The sequence below is a fragment of the Hyla sarda genome, chromosome 7 (assembly GCF_029499605.1).
Source record: "Hyla sarda isolate aHylSar1 chromosome 7, aHylSar1.hap1, whole genome shotgun sequence".
NCBI lineage: Eukaryota > Metazoa > Chordata > Amphibia > Anura > Hylidae > Hyla > Hyla sarda.
Window position 1 is genome coordinate 106,850,266 of NC_079195.1, and position 23,602 is coordinate 106,873,867.

At 45.4% G+C, this 23,602-nt stretch overlaps 1 protein-coding gene across 6 annotated transcripts in view; it reads right to left on the reverse strand.

The window, feature by feature from the left end:
* LOC130282279 (sorbin and SH3 domain-containing protein 1-like) overlaps positions 1 to 23,602 on the reverse strand; it is a 404,864-nt gene that overhangs the window by 329,147 nt on the left and 52,115 nt on the right. For all 6 annotated transcript variants that reach the window (XM_056530335.1, XM_056530339.1, XM_056530338.1 and 3 more), the window contains exon 2: positions 17,439 to 17,502. The gene's annotated coding sequence lies outside the window, so the exon portion shown is untranslated. The remainder of the gene's footprint in view (positions 1 to 17,438; positions 17,503 to 23,602) is intronic.

Here is a 23,602-nt window from a genome sequence, read left to right on the forward strand (position 1 = left end):
CGTGTCCAGTAAGGACGACATAGCCCGGAAAAGATCCCCTGTGACCGGTGCGCGAGAAAGAGATTTGGGGTGCGACAAGACTGAAATACCTTTGAGTGCTGCTTTGATCGGATGAGCAGAGAGTAGAGAAGAGGCGTGAGGGTGCGAGAGCGACCTGTGGTGTTGAAGACCTGTTAAGTGAAGTTTGATGGTGTTCTGGGATAAGTATAAAGAAGAATGGCAAAAACCAACAAAAGCTAGGGCAGAGTGTAAAGTGATTGTGGGGGAAATCCCTAAGCCCTGCATGAAGGAGGTGAAAACCGCCAAGGCGGTATCATAAGCCCGGATCGTGCTGGGAGCTAAAGACTTCCTGATTAGAGTGTTGGCAATGGAGACGTATCTGGCTAGTCCGTCAGCAGCTGTTGGAACGGAGGCACCGGGACTCCGACCCGGTCTGCGTTTGGTTGTACCTGAAAAAACACACTGAATTTAGCCCGAGAGAGTGCATCAGCCGCCAAGTTCTTCCTACCTTCTATGTGTTCGATCAAAAAATGGAAATTGTGCTGGAGAGACAATAAAATGAACCTCCTGACAAAGCGCATTATGTGGGGAGACCTAGAGCGTCCTTTGTAGAGAATGTCGACTGTAGCGGAATTGTCGCACAAAAATCGAACTGTGGAGTTGGCCCAGGAATTTCCCCAGACAGCAGCGGCGGCTACAATGGGGAATGTTTCAAACAGGGCTGAAGTTACTCTAAAGTCAGGAATGTTGAGGATCTCAGCTGGCCAGGGGCCGGCTAACCACTTGTTCCCGAGAATGGCTGTGAAGCCAACCGATGACGCATCGGACACTATTGTCGGGGACCCGTCTGATAAGGGGGGAACGAAGAATGAGACACTGTTCCAGCTCACCAAGAAGTGATCCCACATGAGTAGGTCAGCCATCGCCTCGTTGTTGATGTGAATAACATGCCTCTGACCCGATACTGAGGGGAGAAGGTCCAAAAGTCTGGATATGAAGGCTCTCCCCTGTGGGATGATCCTCATAGCGAAAGCCATCATGCCCAGGAGGCCCTGGAGTTTGACCCTGGTTACTGTGCGACTCCTGGATAGGTTGTGTATCATCTCCCGGGTTCTGGCTAGTTTCTCCTAGGGGAAGCCTAGCCTGCATGCTCACCGTGTCTAGGATGATGCCTAAGAACACCAGCTGCCTGACGGGGCCCTCCGTCTTGTGTGGTGCCACTGGGACCCCGATTTCCTTGAACAGAGACAGTAGTGAAGTGAGGTCGAGAGGAGAGAGACTGGGACGTTCGAGTAGTAAAAAGTCATCCAGATAGTGTATGACGTGCTGGCAGTCGGCCACGTTCTGGAGTGCCCAATGCAGTGCTGTGGCTAGTTGGTCAAAGAGCCAGGGGCTGCTCTTTGCCCCGAACGTGAGCTTAACTGCGAAATAATACTTGTCCAGCCACCTGACACCGTGTCTTGTCTTGTCTGATCGGGAGTAGTTTGAAAGCGTCAGTTATGTCCACCTTGGACAACCAAGTGTTCCTCCCTAACTGTAGGATGATCTGTATGGCTCGGTCAATAGTAGCATATTTCATGGAGAACTCGTCGGAGGGGATTAAAGCATTGATGCTGGGAATGACGGAGGCATAAGGCGCTGAGAGATCATAAATTAATCTTCTTTTATTGGAATATTTGCCTGTGGCAAGCCCCAGAGGGCTGACTCTCCAACATGAAAAGGGGGGCACCTCAAAAGGACCTATCATGAAACCTTTAGCCAGTTCCAGCTGGATTAACCCGGACACGATCTCTGGCTCGGAAAGGGCTGACGACAGGTTGCCACATTCATGCGTGCATTGCGGCAAAGCGACCAAACCTGTGTGGAACCCATTGCAGAAGCCCGCCACCAGCCATCTCACCCAGTCGGGCTCAGGATGACCAGCTAGAACCCGGGCGAGGACCTGGACCTGTACCACGCCTAGTCATGCCTGAGGGCCCTTCTGGGAGCAGATAGAGCTGGGGTGAGCCCTGAAACAAATGAAACACACATGCAGTAGTCTGCAATTGCTGTACATGCAGGAGGAAAGATTGAAGTTATTGCAGATCTGGGTCTTGCCCAGGTACCTCACTGGTCTACCGAGCCTATCTAAAGCGGCCATGTTCCTAGGAGCTGGAGGGGTGAAGGTGTTCAGGCTCCTACTGGTGCTGGGTTCCCCTAGGTTGCTGACCTGCGGGCACCAGCTGGAAGAATGCGTGGTCACCCTGCATGCGGTGCAGGAGGGGGCTTTCAGACCAGCGAAATGTTCGCAGTATAGCTCTGTGTCTATGGTCACCGGGAGTACTGACCGCACGGCAACGGCTTCCAGCTGTGGATATTTATGGAAAGATTAATTACACATGAATGTGACTGACCGAAGGGTGTGATGGAGGAAGGTGTAATACTGAAACTGAGGCTAAGTGTATGCTGTTGCGCTGAAGAAGAGTCAGAACAGCATACGCAGAGGACCCCACTGAAGATGAGTCAGATGCAGGTGATCCTCTGCCTATGAGTGGTGTCGAGTTGTTCTGAAGAGGAGTCAGAAACAACCATGTCGTCAAGCCCCAACTGAAATTGAGTCAGGCTGGGGCCGATTGACGTGAGTGTGGTGACGCACGTGGCTCTGAAGGCGTGTCAGTAGCACCGTCCTGACCGGTGGCGGGAGTGCCCGTGACTGCGTAAATGTACGGGATGAGCATGGAGTGATAGACGGAGGGAGAACATACAGTTTCCCTCTCTATTATTAATTCTGGTAAGTACCTCAACTGAAAGCTGTATGAGATGTTTCGGGAATACGGACACAATCCAACCACCTGGTACCCTGTGGAGCAAGCAAAACGTGATGAGGCAGGAAGCAACCTGACTGACAGTAACTGCCAACGCTGAAGAGCAACCGGCTGTCATGCTACATATATGTATACAGTGACATCATGCAAACAAGTTCAGTGCAGTAGTGGTGACAAGCAGCTCATAACCCTGCTCCCTTGAAACCCCCTCCCCCTCCCTCTGGCAACCAGGACCGGCTGGGCTTTGCGTCTCTTGCCATGTGCCCACCTTAGCATGTGAATACGAAAAAAGGGGGGGGCAGTGGTGGGAAGGGGTTGTTGTCACCTGAGAGAATCCGGCGTGATCAGGAGGTCCTGCGTGCCCTGGAGGGTAGCTGCGGCTTCCGTGCGTGGGCTCCAAACGAAAACCGAAGCGACCCCCCCCACCCCCAGCCGAGCGGCGAAGGGGAGCGGGACTGTGTGGTGGGTCCCAGAAAAACCCTCCCTTTGGCCGGGGCAGTAGGAGGGAGGCCGTCAGCGGCAGCGCCCTCCGGCTGAGCCACGGCAGCGCCGCGGTGCCGGACGATGACGTCACCTCCCCCCCCCCGGGCCAGAAGCCCCGCCCACCCAACGCACGAGGCAGGAGCTGGCGTGGAAGCGAGGCACCAGACCCGGGCAGAGCGGCGGGACCGCCGGAGCGATGGCGGCGCTGCAGAACCGGGGAGGTCCACCACCCACACTCAGAAACGCAGCACCGGGGAGAACGCCGCAGTGCAGGGCCCGACAACCCGGTCCCCCCCTCGGCCGGCCGAGCATTGTTGATGGCCGGCAGGAGAGGACGGGCCGCGCGACCCGCAGGAGCGGCGTTCCCCCAGAGTGGGCAACGAGCAGGTAACAGGCGGGTAACTGGGACAGGGGCCTGGGGCTGCGGCAGGAGTGATACTCACCGACCTGGGCAGCAACACGAAACTAACTGCAAACCAACTGCAACGACTAACACCTCCGAGACGTACGCCCTAACACGGTATTCTGCAAGAGAGATACCGCCCACGAGCCATACGCCCCTACCTGTGGGAGAGGGGAGTTTATATATCCCACGCCACTCCCACAAATGCAGCCAATTAGGCTTTTTACATATATATATATATATATATATATATATATATATATATATATATAAAAGTTTTTTTCCTGGAATACCCCTTTAAGGCTTAACTTTTATGGCCAACTGGCAGACAAGTCCTGAAAAGACTAAACATAGCTGTTCTAGAGTATTGGGAATAGAGCAAGAAGTCCATTACATTGGTTGGATTACAGTAAAACTTCCATATTTTTTACAGATGAATAATGGATAAAACCATCTCTGCCAGTGATCACTTAGACATTTCAAGCACTTTAATCACAGTTTGTTCTTTTTTTCTGGTGAACAGTTTACAAACTCCCACAGACACAGTTAAATAGATAACGATAATAGTAGGGAATATGTATTTATGCAGGTACTCAACATGATAACATTAAACCTTCACTTTAGCATAGCAAGAATTTTATCATAAATGAAAAACGATATATAAATTCTACTTAGTTTTCAGAAAACACCATGGCCCTCATTTACTAAAGGATAACCGATGCTTTTTCTCGGTTATTGCGCCTAAAATTTGGTCGCATCCCGCTTGCGACCAAATCTGCAACTTAAATTTAGGCGCACGACCTACATTTTCTTAAACACTCCGAGATTTTTTTTTAACCTACAAAATGGGCGTGTTTCACTCGAAAAGGGGCGTGAACCCGTCAAAAAGAGAAAAAACACTCCGAGTGTGAAGAAAACTCACAGGAAAACCTGTGAGTTTTGCTTCACAGAAAGCCGACAGCTCAGAGCTGTCGGTAAAGTCCTCAAAACGGAGTGAATCCTGCTACCCCCAGCATGGAACAGGGTCTGTTCCATGTTGGGGGTAGTAGTAGAGGGGCTGAGGGATTGATCGCACCGGGTCTCACTTCTGAGACCCGATCCGATGTTATTAAGCACGGGAGCGGGCGGCATGTTCCGATCCCCTGCAATGTACTGTAAACTTTCATTTTAAAATTTCCCACCAGAAGCCCTGAATGGCCGGGACCTAGGAGCCAATCAGGGCTCCTGGCAGGGTTTTAATATAGAAGCGCTGTGGTGGGCAAAGATGTATAGAATTGCTGGGGGGGTATATATCTGGCCCCTCCAGCGTTTCTATATATCTTTCCCCCTGCTGCGCTATATCAAACTTAGTGCCCGCTGTGCTTGAATAAATGTACTGCCCCCCCCAGCGCTATTATATATCTATACTGACCCCTGCTGTGCATATACTGACCCCCGCTGCGCATATTTATATATATATACTGACCCCCCCAGCTGCGCATATTAATATTCATATTTTCTCCCTCCCCTGGCTGCCAATGAATGAAAACTTTATTAGCGGCGGAGTGGAAGGCTGCTGCCCGCTCACGCTGCTAAGAGTTTGTCATTCATAGTGGGCAGCAGCTGCATATCATGCTGTGGGGGTCAGACATATGGATATATGTCTGACCCTCACATCATACATATACAAATGCCGGCTCACCGCTATGAATGACAAGTAAAGCAGTGCAGGGAGGCTCATGCTGCTGCTCCTAATAGCTTACTTGTCATTCATAGCGGTGAGCCGGCATTTGTACATGTATGATGTGAGGGTCAGACATATATCCATATGTCTGACCCCCACAGCATGATATGCAGGGCCCATATGTGTTATGGATTTCACCAGAATGTGTCCTGAAAACATTTGACTATTAGACTATTTCCAAACCATTCAAGCATCCCAACACATGGTGTCCAGATTTCAACGATATCAAAGAATGTTAAGATTCTTTCATGAAAATGTCATAGCTCCATTCACTATATTCTGTACATCTTCCACAAAAGTTAATTGTAAATAAAAGAGTCTTAAAGCAGTAGTCTACTGCAGAGTATATTCAGTCCATTGTGCCTGGGCTGGAAAAAAAACTTTAACTCACCTTCCTGCATTCCTGCGGAGTGCCACGACTGCTGATCAGTCCTCCGGTCCGGTCTTCTTCCTGTGCACGGATCATCACCGGCCGAGGTGGGACATCGCTGCAGCCAGTGACAGGCTGAGCGCAGTGTGACGATCCGTGCACATGGAAGAAGGAAGAAGACTGGACTGGAGGACCGATCAGCTGTAGCGGCGCTACGGGGGAAGACAGAAAGGTGAGTTCAAGCTTCTTTACTTTTTCTTTTCAGCCTGGGCACGACAGACTAAAAATACTCTGCAGTACACTACTCCTTTAAGAATGCTTTATTGCAATAGGCTGCAACCAGGCTGTGACTCTACAGTTCCTACTGTAGGGATAGTCCTTACTATTTGTTGAAAATGCTTGTAAAAAGAATTTGCTAGCTTAAATAATCTATACATGTGTGTGTGTGTGTGTGTATATATATATATATATATATATATATATATATATATATATGTATATATAAAAACAATGATCAGCACAGCACTCTCAAACTTAACAAAATCGTGGAAATGTATTCACTCATGGCAAAAACAGCAAAGTTTCAGGTCACAAAGAGCCTTTTTCAAGCTAGTGATACACAGTGCATTAGGGTGATACAACCAACATCATTGTGTAATACAATCAATTATTGTATAATATGATATAAAACATGTACAATATTCAACATGTACAACATAATATATATATATATATATATATATATATATATATATATATATATATATATACTGTATAGGCATTTGAATGTTCTGCTGGCGCTAGGACCGCTCGGAAATGCTCCATCTCCATAGATGACAATGTATTTCCAGGTGGAATCTGCAGAAACAATAAACATGTTCATTGTGTCTGCGGACGTCGGAATTCTGCAATGTCGTGGAAATGTCTTCGTGTGAACATAGTCTTAATGTTATAAAACTGCCCATATTAAACAGGCCTGTCAGGTCTCCTATTATTAAAAGAAAAGACATCAATGAGGTTGGGCATAAATATAGCTTTTCTTTATGCCACTTTCTCCTTTCTAGTCAGCAGATCCCCAAGGGGCCACATAATGCCCTTTCTTTGCAGTTGGGGGCACAGTGCACCAGGATAGGTTGAATTTTTCAGGCCTATATGTATATTAAACTATGCTGGAGAACACGGCGCACACACTGGCGTTTCTAGATGCTCACTAGTAGAACAGTCAAAAAGGATTCAATGATTTTCACATGGAAATGCCTACACATCCCAGATGGCACGAATTTCCATTTCTAGATGTAAACGGATGGAGGAAGAATTGTTTTCCTGCTCATCTGGGAAATATTTTAACAGTTGACTGTTCTCAATTTACAATATAAAATGTGTCTCAGGTTTACATGATCTCCACATAACGTCTGCAGAATCAATACTCAGATGCAGGTGCAGTATTAAGATGGATGTGGGCCCTGCTTCTGGCCACATTATAAACAAGCTCCCTGTGTGGGCTTAATATTAAATGACCCTCCAGATCTAATAGATTTTCCCGTATCCTAAGGGTTAAGAAAACCATAAAATTGGAGGTAAGATTCATTCACTTCTTAGGCTTTTATTGAGCTTCCAGTTAAATGTGCACTTTGATAAATAAATAAGGCATATAAAGTCAACATTGTGTATAAAATACTATATATTTTGTAATTACGTTCCTATCCTAAGAGGCTGTGCAGGTGTTAAAGGGGTACTTCGGCCCTAGACATCTTATCCCCTATCCAAATGATAGGGATTAGATGTCTGATAGCGGGGTTCCCGCTGCTGGGGACCCACGCAATCTCCATGCTGCCCCCAACGTTCATTTAGAGCGTCGGGTGCAGCACCAAAGGCTCAAGACGTCATGGCCGTGCCCCGCTCATGATGTCACGCCCCCTCCCATACACTTGCATTGAGGGGGCATGGCCGTGACATCACAAGCGGGGCATGACTGTGACGTCACGCGCCTTTGCCCTGCATCGTCAGTCATTCGGCATGGAGCGAAGTTCTGGGGTGCTGCAGCTGAGATCGCGGGGGTCCTTTGGATAGGGGATAAGATGTCTGGGGGAAGAATACCCCTTTAAGCAGTTTAGCACTCAGTGTAGAGACAGAGGGGTTCTTCACAGCTTCATGCTACTATAGACCTGACATCACTCACTAAGGCTGTTTTCACACTGTATTAAGCAGTTTACAGCCAAGTCCAATAAATGCAAACGCAGGGACAGGTCCAGGCACATTCATTAAACAGATCCATATACCCCCATATACCTGAAGGAGAGCAAGAGCAAAAGCAAAAATGTGTCATTTTGGCCTCCATTAACGATTTATTCAACGTGGTCTGCTGGATGGAATTGCTTAGACTTCCTTGCTATTCCATCAAGCTTGATCCCATGAAATCTTTGAAATACTGTATTATAATTATTATTTTTTTTTTAACTATAGGACCCTATGTATGATATTTTCACAAAGCACTAGATTCTGACAGATTACTTACTAGGGTATGATTACATTTTTAGCTGCTGAAATAGTATACAAAGAGTCACAAGTGTAAGTACCAGGGCCGGACTGGCCTACCGGGATACCGGGAAGATTCCCGGAGGGCCGCTTTGAGATGTGCACGCAGCCATTTTTTCCTCCTCCAGCGGCCACCAGCCGACAGGGCCGTCATCATTGGCACTCTGCTCCGGGCCCCATGCCCGCAGGGGACCACGTCACATTAGGGACATCCCTGTTTCCCGGAAAATCTTTTCGGGACACAAGGATGCCCCGGTTACCTCTTTGCGGCTGCCAGCCCCACATTAACTTTAAAAACGCAGGGGCGGCCAGGACGTAGCGCACGCAAGAACGTCACTGATGCCCCGTGCGTGCACCCATAGTAACAGAGCAGAGCGGAGCAGTGAGGAGGACGCGCGCGCATGGTAAGTGACCAGCGGCACGTCATCTTCAGTATTCCGACCACGGCTCTGGGTTCACGATCTACTGCTATGGCCCATAGGCCATAGCAGTAGATCCTGACCCCCGAGCGGTGGTCGGAATACTGAAGTGAGGCGGAAACAGGCATACAGCCTCCAGCCGTACACTGTATATGGCTGAAAGCTATATGTCTGTGGGACTACTGTATACTGCACCTCATGTGGGGGAACTACTGTATACTGTACCTAATGTGGGGGAACTACTGTATACTGCACCTAATGTGGGGGAACTACTGTATACTGTACCTAATGTGGGTGACTACTGCATACTGCACCTAATGTGGGGGACTACTGTATACTGCACCTAATGTGGGGGACCTACTGTATACTGCACCTAATGTGGGGGGACTACTGTATACTGCCCCTAATGTGGGGGACTACTGTATACTGCACCTAATGTGGGGGAACTATATTTTACCTTTTATGAACAAGAAAATGATGATGTGCTGGTATAATGACGCAACACTATGGGTCTGGTATGTAATTTTTTCCAGGGTTGGTTTTCACACCCAGTCCGGCCCTGGTAAGGACTGCAGAATTTATTGTAGTTTAGATTGTTTACTGAATAAAAGATGGGGCAGACTTGCTAAAGACCACAGACACAGACTACTCTGCTCCTAATTCAGTAAGAGGTGCAAGCCTCTTAAAATGTAGTTGTACCTGGGGCTGCTCATACATTACAGCTAGGGGCTGGCATAGATTTCAGCTACAATTTTTGCGCATGCCAAGGCTTTAGTAATATTTCCCACTTTCTTAATTTCGGAAACCAGGTGTAAGTGCATGAAAAATATCCCTATTATATTACTTATCTGAAAATGCTAGAAAAACAACAATATTCTAAAGCCTTATTCTGCGGTGGAAGTTCCATTAGGAGTCAAAGTTGTAGATTTTGGAAAAATCCCAGACAAAGTTGCACAGCATGCATTGCTGTTTTGTCTGGTAAAATGCCACACACCACACTAGAAATCCCAACAGACCCCATTAGCATCAACCCGAATCTGGCACTGGAGTCATTTCCATTGCCCAGCATATGAGCCACAAAGCTTCCCGAAAGATACATCAATCATATCAACAGAGCTGCCCTGATCTGCCATGTCCATTTGGCATACATGAAGGAGGTATATGTTGGAATACCTTTTGTAGTTGACTGCACTATTTAATATACATACTGCATGCCCATGGGATCAATACACCCATTGGAACTATACATCAGGAAATGCTCCAGACATACACCTCTGACATTTGCACTGTTTGTTATGCCTACCGGAGACATGAGGGTAAGAAAAATAATCATCCTGGTACCCTGATCCTGTACATGATTGATCAGTGATCGGAGCCATGATGCCAGTAGTACAGTATGTGATTGATCAGTGATAGGAGCCATGATGCCAGTAGTACAGTATGTGATTGATCAGTGATAGGAGCCATGATGCCAGTAGTACAGTACATTATTGATCAGTGATAGGAGCCATGATGCCAGTAGTACAGTACATTATTGATCAGTGATAGGAGCCATGATGCCAGTAGTACAGTACATTATTGATCAGTGATAGGAGCCATGATGCCAGTAGTACAGTATGTGATTGATCAATGATAGGAGCCGTGATGCCAGTAGTACAGTACATGATTGATTAGTGATAGGAGCCATGATGCCAGTAGTACAGTATGTGATTGATCAGTGATAGGAGCCATGATGCCAGTAGTACAGTATGTGATTTATCAGTGATAGGAGCCATGATGCCAGTAGTACAGTACATTATTGATCAGTGATAGGAGCCATGATGCCAGTAGTACAGTATGTGATTGATCAGTGATAGGAACCATGATGCCAGTAGTACAGTAAATGATTGATCAGTGATAGGAGCCATGATGCCAGTAGTACAGTACATGATTGCTCAGTGATAGGAGCCATGATGCCAGTAGTACAGTACTTGATTGCTCAGTGACAGGAGCCAGTACATAATGATTGTTGAGGCCACTGATTGGCTGCAGCAGTCACAAATAAACGAGGATCGGGGTGCCCACCAGAGTTTCTGTGATGGATGGCCATGAGATCTAAGAGGTGAGTAAAGGCTTTTATGTTATTTAATTATATTTGAACTTTTATTTTAATCTTTTCAAAAGGTTGATATGCACTTAATGGGTTAAATGCCTATGGTTTGCAACTGATAGTCTAGTTTTGCTATTTTTATAAATTTCACCCCTGCATACTATATACTTTAGAAATAGGGCACAGGCACGTTCATTAAACAGCTCTTTGTGAAAATACTCCATAATGGATTTTTTAAAGATTTAAAAACAAAACATAGTTTCTACCACAAAGACGCAGCTTCTGTGTTTGGAGACATCTTTCCTAGACATGACATCATATGACTGAGGCAGCCAATCAGTATTGCCGAAGTTATGTCATTATAGGGAAGATTGCACAAAAGAGAGCTGTTTGAGAGGTACAGTATTTTTAAAATCCAATAACCCCTATAATGCCCAAAACTAATATTCTAGTTTTCCTCCACAGTCTGCAGTATAAGTAACACATGATACTAAGCCCCACCTCCTTCTACAGGACAACAGGCTTCTATACAAGTGATGTAGTCTTGGCGTGCTGATGGTATAGTGATGTAACCATCTCACGTATTTAGGGAGCATAAATCATATGCAGTATGTTTTTAGGTAATCCTCTTTCACAAACCTAATGATAGATTGCCATTACATGACTCACTTGAGACGTTGTGTCCATGAGAAATGAACTGGTAATTCACCATACAAGTACTCTTTGTTTGGTGACTAATTCTCTGTTGTGAAATTACAGTGATCTCTAAAGTTTGCCATACCCATTAGATTAATGTTGGCTCATTCTGCCAACTTCGGACACCCATCTAAGGCTACTGTTACGCCTAGCGCTCCGGGCCCCCGCTCCTCCCCGGAGCGCTCACGGCGTCTTTCTCCCTGCAGCTCCCCGGTCAGTCCCGCTGACCGGGAGCGCTGCTCTGTCATGGCCATTGGGGATGCGATTCGCACAGCGGGACGCGCCCGCTCGCGAATCGCATCCCAGGTCACTTACCCGTTCCCGTCCCCTGCTGTCATGTGCTGGCGCGCGCGGCTCCGCTCTCTAGGGCGCGCGCGCGCCAGCTCCCTGAGACTTAAAGGGCCAGTGCACCAATGATTGGTGCCTGGCCCAATTAGCTTAATTGGCTTCCACCTGGTCCCTGACTATATCTATCCTCCTCCCATGCACTTCCTTGCCGGATCTTGTTGCCCTTGTGCCTAGTGAAAGCGTTTTGTGTGTTTAAAGCCTGTGTACCTGAACTTCTGCTATCTCCCCTGACTACGAACCTTGCCGCCTGCCCCCGACCTTCTGCTACGTCCGACTTTGCTTCTGCCTACTCCCTTGTACCTCGCCTATCTTCAGCAGCCAGAGAGGTGAGCCGTTGCTAGTGGATACGACCTGGTCACTACCGCCGCAGCAAGACCATCCCGCCTTGCGGCGGGCTCTGGTGAAAACCAGTAGTGGCTTAGAACCGGTCCACTAGCGCGGCCCTCGCCATCCCTCTCTGGCACAGAGGATCCACTACCTGCCAGCCGGCATCGTGACAGTAGATCCGGCCATGGATCCCGCTGAAGTTCCTCTGCCAGTTGTCGCTGACCTCCCTACGCTGGTCGCCCAGCAAGCTCGTCAGATCGCCCAACAAGATCACCAGCTGTCGTACTTGACCACCATGACACAGCAACTCCAGTCACAACTACAGCAAGTACAGTCACAGCTACAGCAGCAACAACCATCTCCTCCGCCAGCTCCTGCACCCCTTCCGCAGCGAGTGGCCACTCCTAGCCTCCGCCTGTCCTTGCCGGACAAATTTAATGGGGACTCTAAGTTTTGCCGTGGCTTTCTTTCGCAATGTTCCCTGCACTTGGAGATGATGTCGGACCAGTTTCCTACTGAAAGGTCTAAGGTGGCTTTCGTAGTCAGCCTTCTGTCTGGAAAAGCTCTGTCATGGGCCACACCGCTCTGGGACCGCAATGACCCCGTCACTGCCTCTGTACACTCCTTCTTCTCGGAAATTCGAAGTGTCTTTGAGGAACCTGCCCGAGCCTCTTCTGCTGAGACTGCCCTGCTGAACCTGGTCCAGGGTAATTCCTCCGTTGGCGAGTACGCCATACAATTCCGTACTCTTGCTTCTGAACTATCCTGGAATAATGAGGCTCTCTGCGAGACCTTTAAAAAAGGCCTATCCAGCAACATTAAAGATGTTCTGGCCGCACGAGAGACTCCTGCTAACCTGCATGAACTCATTCATCTAGCCACTCGCATTGACATGCGTTTTTCTGAGAGGCATCAAGAGCTCCGCCAGGAAAAAGACTTAGATCTCTGGACACCTCTCCCACAGTCTCCACTGCAATCTGCGCCTAGGCCTCCCGCCGAGGAGGCCATGCAAGTGGATCGGTCTCGCCTGACCCTGGAAGAGAGGAATCGCCGTAAGGAAGAGAATCTTTGTCTGTACTGTGCCAGTACTGAACATTTTTTGGTGGATTGCCCAATCCGTCCTCCACGTCTGGGAAACGCACGCTCGCACCCAGCTCTCGTGGGTGTGGCGTCTCTTGATGCTAAGTCGGCTTCTCCACGTCTCACGGTGCCTGTTCGGATTTCTACTTCAGCCAGCTCTTCCCTCTCAGCCGTGGCCTGCCTGGACTCTGGAGCTTCTGGGAATTTTATTCGGGAGTCCTTAGTGAATAAATTCCGCATTCCGGTGACCCGTCTTGTCAAGCCACTCCTCATTTCCGCAGTCAACGGAGCCAAGTTGGATTGCACCGTGCGTTTCCGCACGGAGCCCCTCCTAATGTGCATCGGACCTCATCACGAGGAAATTGTATTTTTTGTCCTTCCTAATTGCACTTCTGAAGTTCTCCTTGGACTACCCTGGCTTCAACACCATTCCCCAACCCTGGATTGGTCCACTGGGGAGATCAAGAGTTGGGGTCCCTCTTGTTCCAAGGACTGCCTTCAACCGGTTCCCAGTACTCCCTGCCGTGACCCTGTGGTTCCTCCTGTATCCGGTCCCCCTAAGGTCATTAAGGACTCTGCCTGCCACAGGAAATGCCTCTCCCCCCCTCCCAGTCCCATCAGGCAAGCCCCTGTGTCCCCTCATGGCCCTCGTCCTGGTGTCACACTGCCCCGTGCCAGGTCTCGCCCTCTGCCCTCTCTCCCCATTCCTACTCCGGCTGTTCTGCCTGCCGTTGAGGAATCCCTCCATCCTTTCCCGGTGTCCTCATCCCAGGGGAGGCAGTTACCGGATAAAGAGAAGGGGAGACCTAAGGGGGGGGGTACTGTTACGCCTAGCGCTCCGGGCCCCCGCTCCTCCCCGGAGCGCTCACGGCGTCTTTCTCCCTGCAGCTCCCCGGTCAGTCCCGCTGACCGGGAGCGCTGCTCTGTCATGGCCGTTGGGGATGCGATTCGCACAGCGGGACGCGCCCGCTCGCGAATCGCATCCCAGGTCACTTACCCGTTCCCGTCCCCTGCTGTCATGTGCTGGCGCGCGCGGCTCCGCTCTCTAGGGCGCGCGCGCGCCAGCTCCCTGAGACTTAAAGGGCCAGTGCACCAATGATTGGTGCCTGGCCCAATTAGCTTAATTGGCTTCCACCTGGTCCCTGACTATATCTATCCTCCTCCCATGCACTTCCTTGCCGGATCTTGTTGCCCTTGTGCCTAGTGAAAGCGTTTTGTGTGTTTAAAGCCTGTGTACCTGAACTTCTGCTATCTCCCCTGACTACGAACCTTGCCGCCTGCCCCCGACCTTCTGCTACGTCCGACTTTGCTTCTGCCTACTCCCTTGTACCTCGCCTATCTTCAGCAGCCAGAGAGGTGAGCCGTTGCTAGTGGATACGACCTGGTCACTACCGCCGCAGCAAGACCATCCCGCCTTGCGGCGGGCTCTGGTGAAAACCAGTAGTGGCTTAGAACCGGTCCACTAGCGCGGCCCTCGCCATCCCTCTCTGGCACAGAGGATCCACTACCTGCCAGCCGGCATCGTGACAGCTACATTTACACTGCCATCATGTTCCTGCCTTTTTACACCCTTATTAAGCTGTAACGGATCATGAATTAAAGTGGTACTCCACTGGAAAACATTTTTCTTTAAATCAACTGGTGCCAGAAAGTTAAACAGATATGTAAATTACTTCTATTTAAAAATCTTAATCATTCCAGTACTTATCAGCTGCTGTATGCTCCCGAGGAAGTTCTTTTCTTTTTTGACCACTGTGCTCTCTGCTGACATCTCTGTCCATGTCAGGAACAGCCCAGCGCAGGATAGGTTTGCTATGGTGATTTGCTACTACTCTGGAGAGTTCCTAAAATGGTGTCAGCAGAGAGCACTGTGGTCAGCACTGTGGAACAAATAGCAGCTGATAAGTACTGGATGGATTAAGATTTTTAAATCGAAGTCATTTACAAATCTGTTTTACTTTCTGGCACCAGTTGATTTAAAACAAAATGCTTTCCAGTGGAGTACCCCTTTAATGAGTAAATAACTGATCATAACGGATGGCCAATGTCCGTTAATGTCTGTTATTTTAACGGACATTCTGTTGAAATAACGGACATTAGCCATCCGTTATGATGTGTTATTTTATCTATTTTGATCCATTATTGTCCACTAATTTTAACCCATTTTTGACTTCCCGGTTGAGAGGCTTTACTGAGCATGCTCAGTAGCAATAACGTCCCTTATTTTTGACAGAAGAAAAATTAGTGCATGCACAGTTATTCTCACATCCAAAAAAAGGACTAGAATAATAACTGACTGCAGCTGGTGATAAGCGTTAATTTTTAACGTAAATTTGTTTTCCCTTAGTCCTAACAGCAGCACAAGTGGGGTGTTTTTGCCCCTGTGAAGCTGGCAGGACGGTGGAATTTTTTATTCCGCCAAAGCAATTAAACTTTAATTAGCTCCCTATATAAGGCCTCCTCCCACAGGCTGCATTGCTTAATAACAAGAACATTTTAAATCAATAACTAAGGATGGGATATTTGTGTGCTGCTGTTGGGACTAAGGGAAAACAAATTTAACCATATGAAGAATCGGGAGGAAAAAAGCCAGAATAAATACCTACATACATGTACATGTATGTAGGTTGTTTTTTTCAACCTTCAGAAGTCTATGGGACTTTACCTTTCCCTGCTCCAGTGCAGAATTGCAAAATTATGCAAAACTTGTGCACAACCTCTACTTTTAAGCTAAACCTTTTTCTTGCAAATTTGGAGGTTGGCATCTGAAAAATTTTGCCACTCTGTGATGGTGCAAGAAATAATAAATTCCCCCATTAAGAGTGTCTGTTACCACCAGTACCATGGATTCCTGTAGCCAATGTCTTAGTATATACTTCACCACTACAAGTAGTCACTATTTTAGTCAGTATTTTTAGCCAAAACCAAGATGTGCAGCTTTTCTGCATTTCAAACCCATTCCTGGTTTTGCCTTAAAATAAAATGTGATCATAACTGAAATATTATGTATAAAACAAGCCTTAGTTGCTATAAGGTCAAAAATGGAGGTGGAAAATCCTAAATATAGATAAAGATACAACCCAAGGGGGTCAGCCATTGGAGGAGATTCACAAAACCTGTGCAGAGGAAAAGTTGACCAGTTGCACATATAAACCAGATTGTTTTATTTTCAAACAGGCCTCTGAAAAATAAAAAAATAAACAATCTGATTGGTTGCTAGGGGCAACTAGTCAACTTACCTCTGCTCAGGTTTTGATACATTTCCCCTATAGACTCTAAACCATGCCTTTTTTTTCATAAATTACTTAATTTCTGATCGTAATCTGTGAATACTAAGACAATACTAAAGGCCATGGAGAAGATCGGCTTTAGGCAATATACATTTTTTGGGTGCGTTCACACGCCAGTAACTAGCAACTACCATTCATTTGAATGGGTCCACGGACAGTCCACAAATCTGACACTATTGTGGACCCATTTAAAGGGGTACTCCGTTTTTTTTTTTAAATCAACTGGTGCCAGAAAGTTAAACAGATTTGTAAATTCCTTCAATTAAAAAATCTTAATCCTTCCAGTACTTATTAGCTGCTGAATACTACAGTGGAAATTCTTTTCCATTCGAAACACAGCTGTCTGCTGACATCACGAGCACAGTGCTCTCTGCTGACATCTCTGTCCATTTCAGGAACTGCCAGAGTAAAAGGAAATCTCCATAGCAAACATATGCTGTTCTGGGCAGTTCCAAAAATGGACAGAGATGTCAGCAGAGAGCACTGTGCTCATGATGTCAGCAGACAGCTCTGTGTTTCAAAAAGAAAATAATTTCCGCTGTAGTATTCAGCAGCTAATAACTACTGGAAGTATTAAGATTTTTTAATAGAAGGAATTTACAAATCTGTTTAACTTTCTGGAACCAGTTGATAAAAATAAAAAAAGTTTTTCACTAGAGTACCCCTTTAAATCAATGGTAGCGTAACTCGCAGGGGGCAACCCGCTGCTAGTAATAGTGTGTGAACGCACTCATTGGCAGTGTCTAAAACAGTAGGTAGGTGCATACATTGCTCTATGGAGAATACTGAGGGGCATCTTTTTTACCTCTTGTTAGGTATTGATTGACTAGGCACAAGCTTAATATATACTCTATACAGTGATAGAACTTACCTTACAGCAAGAGAATAAAAACACGCAGAGAACGAAGTCCATAAACAATCTGTGTCAGTGCAGCCTTTAAAGAGAAAACATAATAAATGTTAGAAAATAAAACACTATTAACATTGCAATTGGTTAAATAGAATATAATTGCACCGTAATGAGTTGTTTTCACACCAAACATTGTATAGAGATGCTGTGAGGATATCTTAGAATTGATCTTAAATTATAATGACATTTATTCCAGCTACTAGAATTATTAACAAACACTAAACTGTAACCACAGGTACACAATACAAGATGACAGGCTAATTGGGGACATCTAGCTAACAGTAATATTAAAGCTCCTTCAATGAAGTGTTAGGATGTGTTCACACTGAGTAATTCAGGAGGAATTTACTCGAGTAATTCCTCTTGAATTCTCCGCTTAGAAATAATTAACATCTGCTTTGCCGAAGCGGAATTCTAGCAGAACTGAATTCCGCGTCGGAATTCCGCTAGCGGGAGCGAGAACATGTTCATTCTTCTTGCGGAATACACGATCAGAAGTCCATTGACGTCAATGGTAAAAAATGTTCTGCTTGAAATCGTTTCCGCACGGAATTTGTAAATAAATAAAAAGGGAAATTGGTGGTTGTAGTCCAGCAAAAAAAATAAAAAATAAAATAAACAGTTTCCTCCTATATTCTCCGTAGAAAATCTGCGCAGAATTCCGCCTTAATTCCGTGCATATTTTACGCAAAATTTTTTTTTAATTACATACATACTGTAATGCTGTGGTCTTCAAGCGGTGGACCTCTAGGTGTTGCAAAACTTCAACTTCCAGCATGCCCGGACAGCCATTGGCTGCAAAACTTCAACTGGTGCCAGAAAGTTAAACAGATTTGTAAATTACTTCTATTAAAAAATTGTTACCCTTCCAGTACTTTTTAGCAGCTGCATGCTACAGAGGAAATTCTTTTCTTTTTGAATTTCTATTTTGTCTTGTCCACAGTGCTCTCTGCTGACACCACTGTCCGTGTCAGGAACTGTCCAGAGCAGCATAGGTTTGTAATGGGGATTTTCTCCTGCTTTGGACAGTTTATGATACGGACATCAGGTGTCAGCAGAGAGCACTGTGGACAAGACAAAAAAGAAATTCAAAAAGAAAATAATTTCCTCTGTAGCATACAGCTGCTAAAAAGTACTGGAAGGGTAAAGATTTTTTTTTATAGAAGTAATTTACAAATCTGTTTAACTTTCTGGCACCAGTTGATTTAAAAAAAAAAAAGTTTTCCACCAGAGAACCCCTTTAAATGCCATAGATTTTGCTGGAACTGACATAGTGTATTTTAAAGCTGAAATACGCGGTATCAAAAGCTCTGCAGATGCGCTACATGTGACCCAATACATAGTGGTTAAAATTTATCAAAACAGTCTTTGTGCGGATCTATGCAACCATCTACATCCATATCTGCAATATAACTACAATAGAAGTTATAAGTAGTGTTGAGCGGCATAGGCCATATTCGAATTCGCGAATATTCGCGAATATATGGACGAATATTCGTCATATATTCGCGAATATTCTCATATTCGTTATATTCTCGTTTTATTTTTGCATATGCGAATATTCGCGTATGCTAAAATTAACATATGTGAATATTAGCATATACAAAATTCGCATATGCGAAAATTCGCATATGCTTATTTTCGCATATGCAAATTTTCGCACGCCAGTCTCACACAGTAGTATTACAGCCTTCTTTACACCACACAAGCTGGAAGCAGAGAGGGGGGATCACTGTGATGTACTGTGAAGAAAAAACAAACAAAAAAAAAATGAATATTCGTAATTACGAATATATAGCGCTATATTCGCAAAATTCACGAATTCGCGAATATGCGATATTCGCGCATAATATTCGAATTGCGAATATTCGCGAGCAACACTAGTTATAAGTTTACATACATTTAGGCTGAAGTCATTCAAACCCATATGTACCCCCCCCCCCCCCCCTGTAGAGTCTGTGTCAACAAACTATAGATTTAGCAAGTTGTGTCTGATATCTACATGACACAAGTTATTTTTTCCAAAAAAAATGTATTTTGGCCACCCTGCCGGTATTTTTATATTAAAAATACCGGCAATGCAATGGCCAGAATTTATCCTACCAATCCTCCAGCTCCCGGAATGCACCATAACCTATACCAGTGTTTCCCAACCACAGCGCCTCCAGCTGTTGCAAAACTACAACTCCCAGCATGCCCGGACAGCCGTTGGCTGTCCGGGCATGCTGGGAGTTGTAGTTTTGCAACAGCTGGAGGCACCCCGGGTTGGTAAACACTGACCTATACTATATACTACTATGGTGACTGGGGTGTTGCAATGGTGAATGAACGGTCTGGTGGTGTTGACTAGTGTTGCTCGCGAATATTCGCAATGCGAATATTATTCGCGAATATCACATATTCGCGAATTCGCGAATTTCGCGAATATAGCGCTATATATTCGTAATTACGAATATTCGTTTTTTTTTGTTTTTTTTTTCCACAGTACACATCACAGTGATCATCCCTCTGCTTCCAGCTTGTGTGGTGTAAAGAAGGCTCTAATACTACAGTGTGAGACTGGCGTGCGAATTTTCGCATATGCGAATTTTCGCTTATGTTAATTTTAGTGTATGCTAACTTTCGCATACGTGAAGTATTCGCATTTGCGAAAATAAAACGAGAATATTACGAATATGCGAATATTTGCGAATATATGACGAATATTCGGCCATATATTCGCGAATATTCGCGAATTCGAATATGGCCTATGCCGCTCAACACTAGTGTTGACCCTTAGTTGTCGTGACGCCAGGGTGAAGTTTGCTTAATAGTAATGTTCCTGCCGCCAACTGGCCCACAAACGGAAGGGATAATAAACGGAATGTCCACAGCAGATTTTATGAAGTAACTGGAAAACTTAACTTTAACTTAACTTAACTTTCGGAGAGAACCGGGATGCAGGTTCCTCACAGGTTTTGCTGAGACTTGAAATAATGATCTTTTTTATGCAGGCCACTGTGCTACTAATTATAAGATTTTAGCTAATAGTTGTCGCACAGGATTTGATAGGTCAAGCTTGATAACTCACTGTTTTAGTGGCTGCTGGTTCTTTCAGGCTTTGGCCTAGATGAATTGAATGAAGTTATGCTGATTTGCGGATTGTGCTTGCTTTGGAGTTAAGAGAGTGCAGGAACAAGAAAGAGAATTTACAGACTACAGCCCTTTATATAATAGGGGGCTGGACTATAATAGGGGGCTGGACTAAGCTCATTGGTCAGCAAACCTGTAAGTCCTGAACCCAGTGAACTCTGGGTACATCACATGACCCAGTAAGGTCCTTAAACAATTATACATAACAACTGTTCATCACATGACCTAGGAAAGGTCCTATACATTTATATTTCCTAAACATTAAACAATACATCCACACACTTTATATGAGGCGACCAGGGGTAAGCCCTACAGGAGAGCTCTATGGAAATGGAGGGACTCTGGCTGAGGGGACTTTAGACAGGGACAGGACCAGGTCCCATACCGGGACACCACACTACTATTTAGTCCAACATGCTGGGAGTTGTAGTTTTCGTTGGTGGGCAGCGACTTGAGCCACAGGCTGTATCAGGGCATGCTGGGAGTGGTAGTTAGTAACTAACTGCAACTACCAAATTTTATTTTAAAAAAAGCAATCAAAATGTCACATCAAAACAAAAATAGTACTGTTAAAAACTACAGATTGGGGCGCAAAAAATGAGCCCTCAAACAGGCCCGTATAAGGTGAAATATAATTATAGGGTTCAGAATAGGACAACATTTCCCCTGCATATGTGTATCCTGTGATGTCACGCATATATAATTCATTATGCAAATTAGCACGGCCGGTATGTTTTTTGCAAGAAAGGTGGCAACCCTAGTTAGGGCTAGTCATCATGATTACAGCCATAATTATTATTATTATTTTTTTTTATCTATATAGTCCTTTCAGTGCCAAAATATTAGCATTTTTAATTAGGCAAATTAGGCTAAAAGCCCAGGGACATTTCCCAGCATGTCAAGAGCCCAGAAACATGGTCTACTCTTATTTTTAAACAGTATATCAGTATATAATAAATTAAAATATTGATGTATATATTAAATGAAAACATTTATGTTTCTTAGTCATCTTTTCTGTTATTTCTTAAGGCCTTGTTACAGGAGAAATACTAAAGTGCACTAAACTCCTTAATACATGAGTCAGAGTTAAGAATGCTTATGGCCCACACATCTTAGTTTTTATATTTAATGGCCCACACAAGTAATTGGCTCTGATCTGTAGGTGGAGTATCAAAGGGGACATCGGGTTTCACAAAATATTATATATTAACATAGAAATAAAGCAGGCCTCTGTCTCAGTGAGGAAACGGTGTTTTGTCTGCTTTTTCATCAGATGTTTCATACAGCTAGGCAGTCACGTCTTACATAAAGCTTCCAGCAGTGTCTGGAGCACTCTGCCTCCTTGTAAGTAGCTTGGCTGGGGGACAGATGCCTTGGAAGGAAACTTGGATTAAGAAAAAAAAAATAACTAAAAAACTAAAAACTAAAGATACTACAGTAAACATGCTGTGAAGAACAGAATGATCATCTCTCCTGGTAGGACGCTATCATTTCTTTATCTACGGTACTTGATCACAGAATAAATACATTATCTTATGGATTCACTAAGACAACGTTCTAAGATATTACACTGTTGTATAAAGAAGCTAAACTCTACCCTCCTTTTGTCTAATAAAACTTTAAGTGTGTGTCCAGGCTGGGGCTGGGCTGAAAAGGAGAAAAAACTTTCACTCACCTGCCAGACCCCTGCCATGTCCCACAGTGCCCAGCCCTGGCTGTGCGGGATTCTTGCTTTCCTTTTGACTGGCAGGAATCTCCTCCACAGCCAATCACTAGTTGAGACCGGTCAAAACCTGTAATAGGCTGAGAGGGTACTTTTTGTGTGTCAAAAGGAAACCAGGAAGCGCCTCTTAGCAGCACCATATGATGGAGGTGATGGGGAATGGGGCAGGTAAGTAAAAAGAAGTTTCATGTTCTTCTCATCATTGTGCTAAAGTTCTAGGTCTTATATAACACCCTTTGGCACTGTCACTTATGTTAATAGGCTCAGTTAATACATAGAAATAATATTTAAAAAAACAGTAATGGTTGTAATGAAAATAGGTTTGCGAATTGAAGGTTTTCAAAGAGCAAATGTGACAGTAATATGGTGTCGGGTGAGGATAATGTGCAATTAACATTTTCGTAATGCCAGGGCATGGTTAACCTATACACCACCCAAGGATGAGACAGCTTCTCCTGGGCCAGGCACTGGGCAATAAGTAGTCTGATGCAAGGTTACGGAAAAACTGACTTTACTGAGGCAGGATAGATGCGCCCCCTTCCATAGACTTTTGTTTAGGGGGCAGGCGTAACGTCACGAGGGGGGCAGGTGTGAAGTCACGAGGGGCGGCCCTGAACACGGAACCCCGCACACAGCGTTCAGAACAACAAACTTCCAGACGCTGGGGATCGGAGCTCCGGAAGCAGGGCAGCGGAGTACCCCTTTAAAGCAACAGGTGTACAATAAATGACAATACATTAACCATAGCATAACTGTAGTAGATATAGAGTTCTGAGTAGTGTGGGCCCAAGATGGACACTGAAGGCAACATCTGCCACACAGGGCGGGTAGTATGCTATACTCTGTACTGGGTCACCACAGTAAAAATATGAAAAATTTCAATAGGTAACCTAGGTTAGTGTAAGGGGACTTATAATGCTTCAATGAGCCCTTACTTCTTCAATAACATATGTTAGTTGGAACTTGCAACAGCAGGAACCCCCACTACCAGCTAGCAGTCCACAATCTTTGATGGGTTTTTCAAATGAGACACCTTTTCCATTTAGATAGGCATCCATTAAAGTCAAATTTATGGGGGGGGGGGGAATAGTTGTCGAGAGCAGAAGCAAATCTCCATAGCAAACCGAACTACACAACTACCTCTAAAGCATACAGCAGATGATAAGTACTGGAAGGGTTAAGATTTTTGGGTTGATTTAAAAAAATAAAATAAAAAAAAATAAAAACATTTTCCTTGAAGTACCCCTTTAAGCTACAATTCCAAACAGAT